Genomic DNA, 11,652 nt, shown 5'->3' with positions numbered 1-11,652 from the left:
TAACTTAGCTGTACTTATCAATAGTTAGGTGTTGAGGTAGATAGATGTTGAGGGTCTGAACTGCTGTCAGGAACTGATTGGGTTTTCCCTTATCACACTAGAGCTAGGAGGAAAGAAACTTGCAATTCTTTATTTGCTAAAAATACCCCTGTTAGATGCTATGGAGTAGCTCTGCTCTGGTGTGAAAGTGTGTGTGTGTGTGTGTGTGTGTGTGTGTGCGTGGAATCTTCTGTCCTTGTAACGCGCGTTCGCGCCGTCAAATCCGCGCACACGGGGAAAACGCGCTCTCACCCCTCAGCTCGCTCCCTCATTGGTCCGCTTCGTCCGTTGGATTTATGATGTTTTCCGCACTTTGTTGCGCTACCCGTGAATGGCGCTCTGTATATCCGATCGCTAGCTCCACACTACAGACGGACTTAGCCTAGTGTGGGTAGGAAGGGGGAAGCGCGTGAGGGGACGGGGGTAACTCCGTCCGTTCCCACTGTGAGGGAGGGGGTAACTGTGTGCTGGTGTAATGGGGCCTCTGCTTCTTAATCTTAGGCTTATCTGTTATATAACCCTGATTGTATTTGTCTTCAAATGGAGAGGGGCCCCCTCCCCTTCCCTTGGAATAAGGGGTGTATTTGTTATTGTGCTGTGGGCTTGAGATTGTTTTGATTATATTACATCTAACTTTTATTGCTGTCCTTATCACAATTGCATAACAGATTTGTTGACCAACTCTGTTCTATTTTTAGCTGTTATCACAATAAACAGTAATCCAAGCCTGTTCTATTCTTAGATTTATCACAACACAACAATTTGTTTGCCAAGCTTTGCTCATAAATCTATTGTTTGGTCATCACATTAGGGTGGTAATCCCTGCAAATGTGATATAATATCTGTCTTCTAGATGGGTGGCTGCGTTGTAGCTTCTCAGGATACTCGGGGTTGACGTAGTTTTTCTCTGTTCTGGTGCACTACACCCGTATGTTAGCTCGCAGCTTGCAGCTATGTGGCATGTTTCAGCCTATCGGCGGCAGGGAATGTCCCGTCCTGCTAGCGCCACTGGTTCGGATCCTGCTATTTCTTGCAGTAAAGTTGGCCTATTTTCAGCCGTCTACACGTATTTGGCTTGTTTCAGCCGGTCCGCAGGCCTGTTTCAGCCCTTTTGGCGCTCAATTCTCCGTTAGATATCAGCGCTGCTCGCGGTTATTCGTCAGATTTCGCTGTTTTGCTTCCACAACTGCCGGATGCAGAGTTAAACTTTGCTGTCCAGGGTGGGTAATTCAGGTTGCTTGCGTCAGTTTTGCCAGATTCACTGCTGGGAGTACCTTAGCCTCAGATGCGCGTCTGCTCTACACTTGTGGTTCGCCGTAATCTCACACAGCTGTCACCAAAGTTGTGGTATCCGCCGAGGATCAAGGGCAGACACCGGAGTTCAATTAGATTACGGCAGTGTGACAGACGTGGACACCTTACTATAGAGAAGCTACGCTTCTCTAGCTTTCACTAGATAATGATCAACATCTACTTTCAGTTGTCACTTTATTGAAGGGTTAAGAGATACTGCAGTTATATACAACAAACAATAATTACATGGATAGGAATAAATAATCATAACATAAAAGCATAAATAATACATATACAATGGTCAGTTTGGGCAATAATGATTCCCCCATCCCTGGAAAGGGTGGGGGAGAATTAAGAATACAGTTAACCATAATAAACATGACAGATTCAAATCATTAATTCTAGGCGTAGGGAGGGGGTCACTAGACCCCTTCCCCAGGACTCGGGGGAGGGCCATTGACCCTCCACCGAACCCCAGATCAGGGGTGCCATAGACATGGCTCACGGTTGCCGAATACCACAATATAATGAGGATTTTATATTTGTATTTGATCATGCTTGCAATACACGAATAGAACTCGTTACCAAGCAAGAACTAAAACACATGGAGGTTGTGTTAGCATGGAATTTTCCTTCAAGTAATTTCTTTTAAACTTTGAACTTTGCTTAGAATTAGCCCAGATCAAATAAATAAACCTGACTTATGATTCCAAAGTTTTGTTTGGATAATCTTCAAAGAAAAAAAACCTGAAGATAAATATTAAAGCCTTTGGACAAGGGGGTCTATGCAGATTATATCCGAATAATTCATTTAACTAAAATAAAGAATGGTTAGTGGTTAGTGGTGTGACCTTTGGGGAGTGTAATAAGGATGTCCCCCCCCCCCCACAAGACATTTTTACCTTGACTCCCAACTTGACGTTGTTAGGTGATTTTATCAGTGTTGTAAAAAGCATACCTACCACAAGAAAAATATTTTGTTAGTGAATTTAACTAATTATTCGTTTTTAATCTTTTTAAGTTTACTTTCAATTGACGCAAGTAAACTAAATAACAAATATTTATACAAGATAAAACATATAAACTTGCAAACCCTTTTTTGCAAGAAAACATGTTGTTGTGCCTGTCAGTCATGCATATTTAACCAGGTCTCTAGATTCCCTTTTTAAGGGTGACAACACAGGGACCGGGCGGGCACTTTTATTACACTAGTCTCCAAAGTTTTATAATAACGTTTTTTTTTATTCGATTGCTTAACAACTTTACAGACTTAATTGAGTTTTGATTTGTTGCTTTATTAAGTTAAGAGTGTAAACAATCTTTAATTGTAATCTATAGAAGGGTTCATTTCGTGTATCCTCATTGGGAATGTATATCAATTTATCGGCCATTGTCTTATCCCTGGTGACGACAGCTAAATTAGAGGCTGGATTCTTGTTTGTGCATCGTTTGGCTCTTATTTACTATGTGACAGTCTTACAGATAAAGTTATATATAGAGTTGACCCAAAACAGTCATTATAAACTACGCAAAACATTCTGATATTTATTTGTAGAAAAATAGCCTAAAACTATCCAAGAATTGGAATTCAAAATAAAATAGTTAAAAAAACCTCTTCTCAATTGTATATTGTAAAGTATAAAGTTAAAAGCAAAAACATTTTCAATCAATGGACGAATTAATATAAAATGCATGTGAGACGAAAAAATTGACAGTCATAAAAATTCATTCGCCGTGTAATGCATTCTAATATGTATTAACAAGGAGTTTTATGTCCAATTTAAGCTAGCTATTGATTGATTTAATTCAGATGAATCCAGAACAATATAAACCGCAGAAGTAACAAATATATAATACAATTGCTCTAATGTACTACAAGAAAAAACTTAAGATATATTCACAAAATATTATTTCAAAACACAATTTTATATTGGTGAGGGGGAAAGTCGTTATTAGTTTTGGTTACAAATTGCAAACAATGAAAACTTAATTCTATAATATAACTCTATTCTAATAATTACGTAATGCATTCAGTTTATCGAAAAACAACAGTGGATAATATGAATAAACTTTCCTACATAATAAAATAAATAGTAGCTTCGCTACTAAAAAATAATTGAACTATATATATCTTATTGCAGTAGATTGGGTATGTAAAATGACCAAATGATTTTTTGTGCCATTTATCATTATGGAGTCTTTTAGTTGTAACAGTTATACCACCCCATTTTTACACTTATCATTCTAATATTACTTACAGTGCAGTGGGGATACAAAAGTATAAATTATATGAATGTATAAAAGCACAAGTTTGTGGATGACCTGTTAGATCTTGGAAACAAGGGGCATACGAACTTTTAGGTAACAATTATAGAGTTGCTACGAGTGCTAAATTGTATCTAACTGTTACAGGAATCATCATTTAAAGTTTGAAATCAATAACCAATTCTACATTTACAATGCAAAATATTAACAAAAATGTACATAAAATGTGCAGTATAAAATCGAGACCTAAATTTGTATTGTATTGACATTTCAAAAACGTAGAAACTTTTACTTGTCAAAAGTTTTACAGACAAACCAACAGACCAATATTTGAAAATTATAAGTCTTGTAGGACGGCAGTAAAACTGGCCCCAAATAATTTTGCTAATCATTACCTTTTTATTCTTAATGGTGTACTTGTATTAAATAACACTTTTCTCAAGTCTAACTACTCTTTATTCTAAGGATCTAAAGGAATAAGACAATGATTGATAAATAAATTTACATCTCCAATGTTGATAAACAGTATTACCACTAATGTAGATTAAAATTAATGGTTTAAAAGTTCGAACACTACTAGACTAGAACTAACCAATGAAAGTACCGTACTTTTTATTGCCCAACAAATGAGATCAAATTTTTAGAAAACTTTGGGTACTTGTTTAATTTACAGCACAATATCCCTTACCCTTGCTATAATTAGATAACGTAATAATTTTAAAAGCCAGAGGTATATTTCTTTGAATAAAATTCATCCTTGTTTATTAAAATCTGTACAAAATATTACATTTCTTTTAAATAATTACACCTGCATGATTTTCAATTATTTGATACTAGTAAACAAAAATGACAACATTTAGAAAAGAGAAGCTCTAAAGTCAGAACAACAGTATGAAAATTAACACTTGTAAAGTGTCAGAAATTATCAAGCAAGATATTTAATTTAGAAGAATAAAATTGTATATTAATTGGTTGCAAACTTGCTTAAATACAGGATACTAATTAAGTACTTACATTTTTAGGACTTGGTTATAATTATGTATGAGTATTCGCTTATTATATCGTATCTAACTTTTACAGGAATCATCAAGCCAAGCTTAAAATCGAAAGGAGAACTCTAAAATACTCAATTTATTGTCAAGATCTTTTCGTTAGGGAAGAACTGACCCTAAGTATAGAAAAGCTTTGGTTTAAATTTTCAAAAATTAAAAGCAGTTTAAGATTATCATTTTTATTTTGCCAGAAAGGAAGTTGACCTTTAAAAAATGAAAACTTTTTATTTTTTCTGGTTTAAACCATGAGTTTTGAATGTGCAACTTGAAATATATTCTTCGAGTTGAAGGGATTGATTTATGGTCTAAAATTAATATATTTCCCGAACATTTCCTTTCTGTATTGTATATATGTAAACGCATTTAAGGAGTACTACAAACAAACAAATAATTTTATGCTTAGAAGCATAAGTTTCTTGAAATATAAGTTTATCGAAAAGTCAATAATATGCAGGCTGTCTTTGAATATAGAATTCGTTGTTCTTCTAGTTGAAAGTGAAAGTAACATAATGCTATGAGACTGTATGTTTGTCTGTTTGTAATGAAAGAACTCTCTAACCGCTGAACCGACATGGTTCTTTTTTTTTCAATGTAGCTCCGGATAAATTCTGACAAGGTTCATAACTATTTTGTAAATTTAGAAATAGTGGGGTGGGGTAGATTTTTTGTATTTTTGTGGCACCCTATTTGAACTTAGTTTTCAATGTTTACAAGATTGATGATATTCAAGTATACATTACAGTATTCTACTTTTTCACAAATAGATTTATGCATATTTATTTCTAGATAGAGATAGATAGACAGATAGATAATAAATAGATAGATATATTTTTTTGGCGCAGCCGCGTGGCTGCCGATGCCTGAATTTATCTAATTGTTGTTATCCTAAAGGAGATAGAATGCATTTATTTTAGCTTTATCATCTATTTAATTATGTCATCAACCTTCTACATGTCAACTAAGATTTTATTCAAACATATTTATTTAGAACAAGGACATTTTTTTCCGTAATTTCACTTTTAAATTAGAAACGTCATCCAAACAATTTTTTGTATATTGTATTTTATGCTTAATCTTATTACATATTAGGTTATGCAAGCCTTTTGTATAAAGCTTAAAGGATTAGTGTGTTTTTAAATGTCTAGTGAATTGCTTTTCTTGAAGCTTAAAGTGATTCTGAAATAATTAATGCAAATTTCTAATTTTGAACTCTTAATTATGCAAAACAAAAAGCCATAAAAAAACAGTCAACTACGATAACTATATATCTTTGACAATTTAAATATTTAGATGAGAAAAACACAAAAAAAAGGAAATTATTCAGAAATTAATTAATATGTTCAATGATGTGAAACAAATCAATTTCTTTACTTTTTATGACTTTATCAGCGAGGCTACACTATAAGTTGTTATTGCTGGAAAATTTGTCTGTCTATCGGTAATTGTCTTGCCCAATCACCAATATTGAAAACGATACTGGTGGTAAAATAAAAAAGAAGTATATTTTTTCCTATTGTCTTTTTGTTCATTAGTTACCTTGTCAATTACGAGGCAGCTATTTATGACAGTGTAACGTTCAGGACCAAAAACCAAGTGTAACTATAGGGAACAATGTCTTCGGTGATTGGGTAAAGTAAAACATAACAGACTATCATCCCTTTTATTGTACGACCTATGTTTTGAAAAAAGTTGCGCCGATTTAAGAGCCATGTGTTACCGTTACTTTTATTATTAATGTTAAGAGCCTGATATAACAGCAAAATGCCTAATTAGGGTCAAGACTTGTACCAGCACCTTCCTGACGGCAAATTCAGGAGTTACCATTGCGCTAATGCCGCGTGTTTGTTTTTTATTAGTTTACAAATCGAACTTTTTTGTTCACCGACTATTTGACATTTTCTATAGAAGTACAAATAAAGTAAGAAATTCAAAATAAACCAATTTCGTGAGTCATTTTTTTGTCTTTTAATAAACACAATTTTGTTATTGAAAATAATTAATGTACTTTAAAAGTCTGCAAGAGACCAAATTTACCCTCTAGAGCACATCTAACTCACACCCCCTTATTAAAAAATAAATTTAAAATATGGGGGAGGGGCAGTATTTTGTTTGTCTGTTTATTAATTTAGGTCAGGTTAGGTTAGGTTAGATTGGGTCCAGGGAAAAGGAATTTGAATAAGAAAAATAGGTAGGGGGGGGGGTATCAGTGCTCAACTGTCCATTGGGGGAAAACACTAATTCAGTTTAATAAACATATTTTAGAATCTATTAAAGAACAAAAAAGAACAATAAAAAATAGTATAAAACTTGCCTTAGACCCCAACCAAATTGTAAAGTAATTGTGTCTTTAGTTATTGAAATCTTAATGAACGTGCTTAAAGGTAATAAAATTCTTATTTACAGTTATAGTTTAATCTATCTATCTATCCATAAAATCAAACAAAAATGTAATATTAATTCACTATCTTTCTAGCGATCTAACTTCATAATAATGGATTTATTAACCTAGATGGACTGTCAGACAAAATAATCCGTCTAAATTAAGAATGAAGCGCTTTTATTTTGGTTTTTTGTTGTTTATTTGAAGAAATAACTTCCCTCTCGTACCAAAATATGTTTACATTCTAAACAATAATAAGGTCGAAACGCTTCTAAACTCGCTATGCTCTTATTCGGTCATTTTACTGATTTGGGATCTAGATATACTATATTCATTGTTGCTATATTTAACAAAGTTGTTGAGTGGATAATTATTGCTTGAAATTGATTCTTATAATAACAGGTCAGACCCTTAGATCAATCTTTAAATAGCATTTTCTAATTTTCGAGGTTTTATAATTGATTGATAAATTGAAAGTGGCAATAGTCGACATAATATTGTCATGCAGTTTAGTCATTACTTATGCCAAATAAAATTTAAAGAAAAAAGCATGCTTAGGGTTTTGCCAGAAAGATGGGCTTAACAGTAACACACTTCATAATAGCAAATCTTTGATTTAAATGTAGAATTACTTCATTATTATAATTTGTTTTCCAGTATGGTTTCGAACCGATTCTCAGTTATACTTAAAATTCATGTCTAGCATCGCATTACAGACAATTTTCCACGTATATAAGATAAGACTAAATTAATACTAGTTTTGTTAGACCGGGATTTCGATCCCACGAGGCTAACAAAACTGGATTTTGTTTTATAATACTTTATTTCATATCCACGGAAAGCTGTCTATAATGCGATGCGAAAAATAACTATTATATACAGAATCTGTAGATGGTGTAAATATTGAGAAATTGGCTTTTAATGTTAATATATCCAATCTTTGTTTAAATTGAAATATTAAAATTTTGTCGACATGTACAACATTTACAATGTATGCCAATAAAGGTAAAAATAGTTTGTTAAAAACTGACTGTTAAATGTTTGTATTTAGTTTGAGGGCTTCTGGCTATTTTATTTGTATAGAATAAACTCAAAATAGCATTCTAGTTTTAAATTATTTTTAATCTAGACTTTTATAGATTATGGTGTGTTTTGATTTTGTTACTGCTTATGCATCCATAAAAGAAAAGCTCTAAAATCAGATAAAATTGTGTGTAAATTTGTTGTTATATTGCCTAAATACATAATATGTTTAAAGATATACTTACGTTTCTAGGACTTGATTATAAAGTTACTTTGCTTGTATCTTGGTGTCATAGACGTCCAAGGGGGGTAATGGGGCGATTACCCCCCCCCAAACGAATTTGGGGGTGCCGTAGGCTACCCTAAAATTTTTTTTAACCCCCCCATTCAAAATTTACCCCTCAACCATTTAGGAGGGGGTATTTACCCCCCCCCCCCCCAAATAATTTTAAAATAAAAAATCTCTAACAAAAAAAAATTTTGGGAGGGGTAAACAAATTTTACCCCTGCCAACAGATTTCGGGGGGGGTAATTACCCCCCCCAAGCAAATTTTATCCCCGGGGTAAAAATTTTGGGGGGGGTAAAAAAAATTCGCGGCGCGCTTCGCGCGCCATTTTAAACCCCCCAAAACCAAATTACACCCCCTAAAAATTTTTTTTACCCCCCCCCCCCCAAAAAAAAAAAAAGCTTGGACGCCCCTGCTTGGTGTCCTAGAGAACTTTATTCCAAAATTTAGACGTATAATAAAAAATAAAGAAAATTGTAAACTAAGTAAAAATTTAAACATGTTTTAAAATGACCTTTAAACTTTGTGGTAACGATTTAAGAGTTCCTATGCGTTATGGCTATATTAACGATAAGACTTATCCGTTGCGGACAGTCGGACCTAAACTAATTATGGAAAAGCTTTAATTTTAAAAATATATGTACATTGTAAACTTTTAGAGACTCAAGATATTTAATAGCAATGTTTCTTAAATCTAAGCAACAAAAATGGTACATAAAGTGATCTTTTACATTTGGCATACAAAAAAAAATTCTTTGAGCTGTAACATAAAGAAAATTAAACTGTGACGCTATTTCCCTAACAACGTTATTTCAGCTCTTTCTTTATATTTATATACGTTTTGTGCATTTTTTATACAGGGTTATATGTATTCCAGAAGAGCGTAGGTATAAAGGTTTTTTATCATATTCTATAAAAAAGCGTCTTTTACTAAACTTGTTTGATTCATGTAAAAGTTAGGTTTTTAACTTTTTTTGCAATTTTAGTATATGACTTATTTATCCTTTTGGTAATATTGCTTCCTAGGGCGATTAGGCAATATAATATAAGCAAGAGTCTCTTTCATAAAGAAATTAGATTGAAATTATTATGTATCCTGTATTCAAGTGTTATATCATTATATGGGATGTTTTCATCCTTGTTTGGGATAAATGTCGACGTCTATGTAAGGCTTATTTGTTCTTAAATCATCAATATGTCAATTGTAGCTATTTTCCAAAAAAAAACACTGAATTATGAGAGAATTAAGACGATACAAAGTTATTGAGAAACTTTAATTGAGTTACTTTTCTTCAGAAATCGATATATAATTACTTGGAAGATGAGCCAGATTAACATGCACTTAAAAAAGTGATACTCGCAGCTTACTAAAATACCGATATCCCCCCCCCCCCCATCCAACCTCTTTACTTCATCCCCTTCTTTTCTGTTAGATGAACAAGCTGACCAATAAATGAGGTCTATATTAGCAACCTAAACTGTCGACGATTTCCATCTATCAATATATATTCTTTATCCCTTTTTCTGAAGTATAAATAACAGATCAACATTTAAGCATATATCCTTTCATCAAAGTATATTCAATAAAATAGACGAATGTAGGAAGTCATTTGTAAAACTTTTTTACAGACAAAATAGTTATTTGGGAGAAAGCCTACTCGCCTTAAAATAGCCTAAAACCTGTCCAGGAGAAATACATAGATTATCTGAAAATATCTTACTACTTTAGTATATAGAAATGTTGAAATTATATTACATAAGATACATGTTCAAAGTGTTTATTTATTATTTACTGTTCAATATTAATTATTTGAACTTTTGAACTTCACTATTTTGAGTGATAACAATGTACTTTATCAACCAATTTAAGCATCCTGCAATTAGGCATTTTCAAATGTAATTAATAGCCTTTATTACATATATATATATATATAAACATATATGTAATTGTGCATATAATTATACTATTTGCTAATTTATCTTTCTTTGTGTGTCAAAATAAATCTAATCTAATTATTGATTCAGGCATGTTACAAATGTTCTATCGATTTTAAACTTGTGATGATGGTTCCTGTAACAATTAAGTACGATTTAGAAAGTGTGGCAACTTTAAAATCATTACCAGAAAGTCCGTACGTTTAAAACATGATGATTTTAAACTTTTGAACAATAAATCTTGTATGATCTAATTATCCTTTTCATCTGACCGTTTGGTTCAAGAGCTTAACTTTTATGGATGTTGTTATTGTTGTTCATAAACATGTTATATTACTCGCTGGCTCAAAAACTTTGGGTACTTTTATCAAAATCATTGTATGTTTACAAAGTTTTACAGTCTAAAATTTTCAACCCTTATGTCTTATCCCTTAAGATCCCTGAATCTATGTTCACTGGATGTGTAAACCCAAGGAGGTCTGATAATGAAGGGGTATGGAAGAAAAGTTAAAATATTTTCCTACTCTAAAACCATAATTCTAGACACCTAAGTTTTTAATTTTCAACTTTACTGTACTTTTTCAACAAAAACTGTAATTTTTTTTGGTTGTTTCATAATTTCCCTTAAAAAACGAAGAAAATAAGCCATTAATCATTAAATTCTGATAACTATAAGTGGGGTAAAATTGCTTCCAAAAAAGTTCTCATAAAAAAAACACACTGTATAAAGACAGATAAAAAAAATGATTTCAACCATTTTTTTTATTGTTAGGGTGCTACAAGAAAGTTTTTTTTTTTTTAATTGTAATATGATGTAGTACTTTTTTGTTTGTTTAACAGATTAACATCTAATTTTTTTTTTGAATATAATATAATAATATTTTTTTCTTTTTAAATGATTTGCCAAGTTATTAAAATTCATAAAATAAAATCCTAAATTATTTGTAAACCCTCTAAATGGCCAACTAACTTTATTCTATTCCTTAAAGGCATTGTTTTAAACACAAGCTTTTTTTGTGAATTATTACAAAACATAAAAAATGTACTATTGCCTATCCACATGATTTTTGAGAGTTAAACAAGATTAATAATTTCCATTGCCAAAAAGAGAAGAGTTGAAATATGAACCAAAAACAAGGATAAAAAACCATGGATGGACAAACAGATGTTAAATTGTTATAAAAACGGGAAAAAAGAATATGCTAAAAATCAAAGAATTTAATGAACAAGTGTTTATGTATTTTGAAGCATACCAGACAGACAGACAGACAGACAGACAAACCAAGTAAGTTATATACTTGATGCTCATTTGGACAGAGAATCTTCACAAAAAATTCCAGTTAGTGATGTAGATATTATTCAAGTTTTTGCGGATCAT

This window comes from Acartia tonsa, chromosome 3 (assembly GCF_053477335.1).
Source record: "Acartia tonsa isolate MP-2025a chromosome 3, ASM5347733v1, whole genome shotgun sequence".
NCBI lineage: Eukaryota > Metazoa > Arthropoda > Copepoda > Calanoida > Acartiidae > Acartia > Acartia tonsa.
This window is presented reverse-complemented; position numbering follows the sequence as displayed.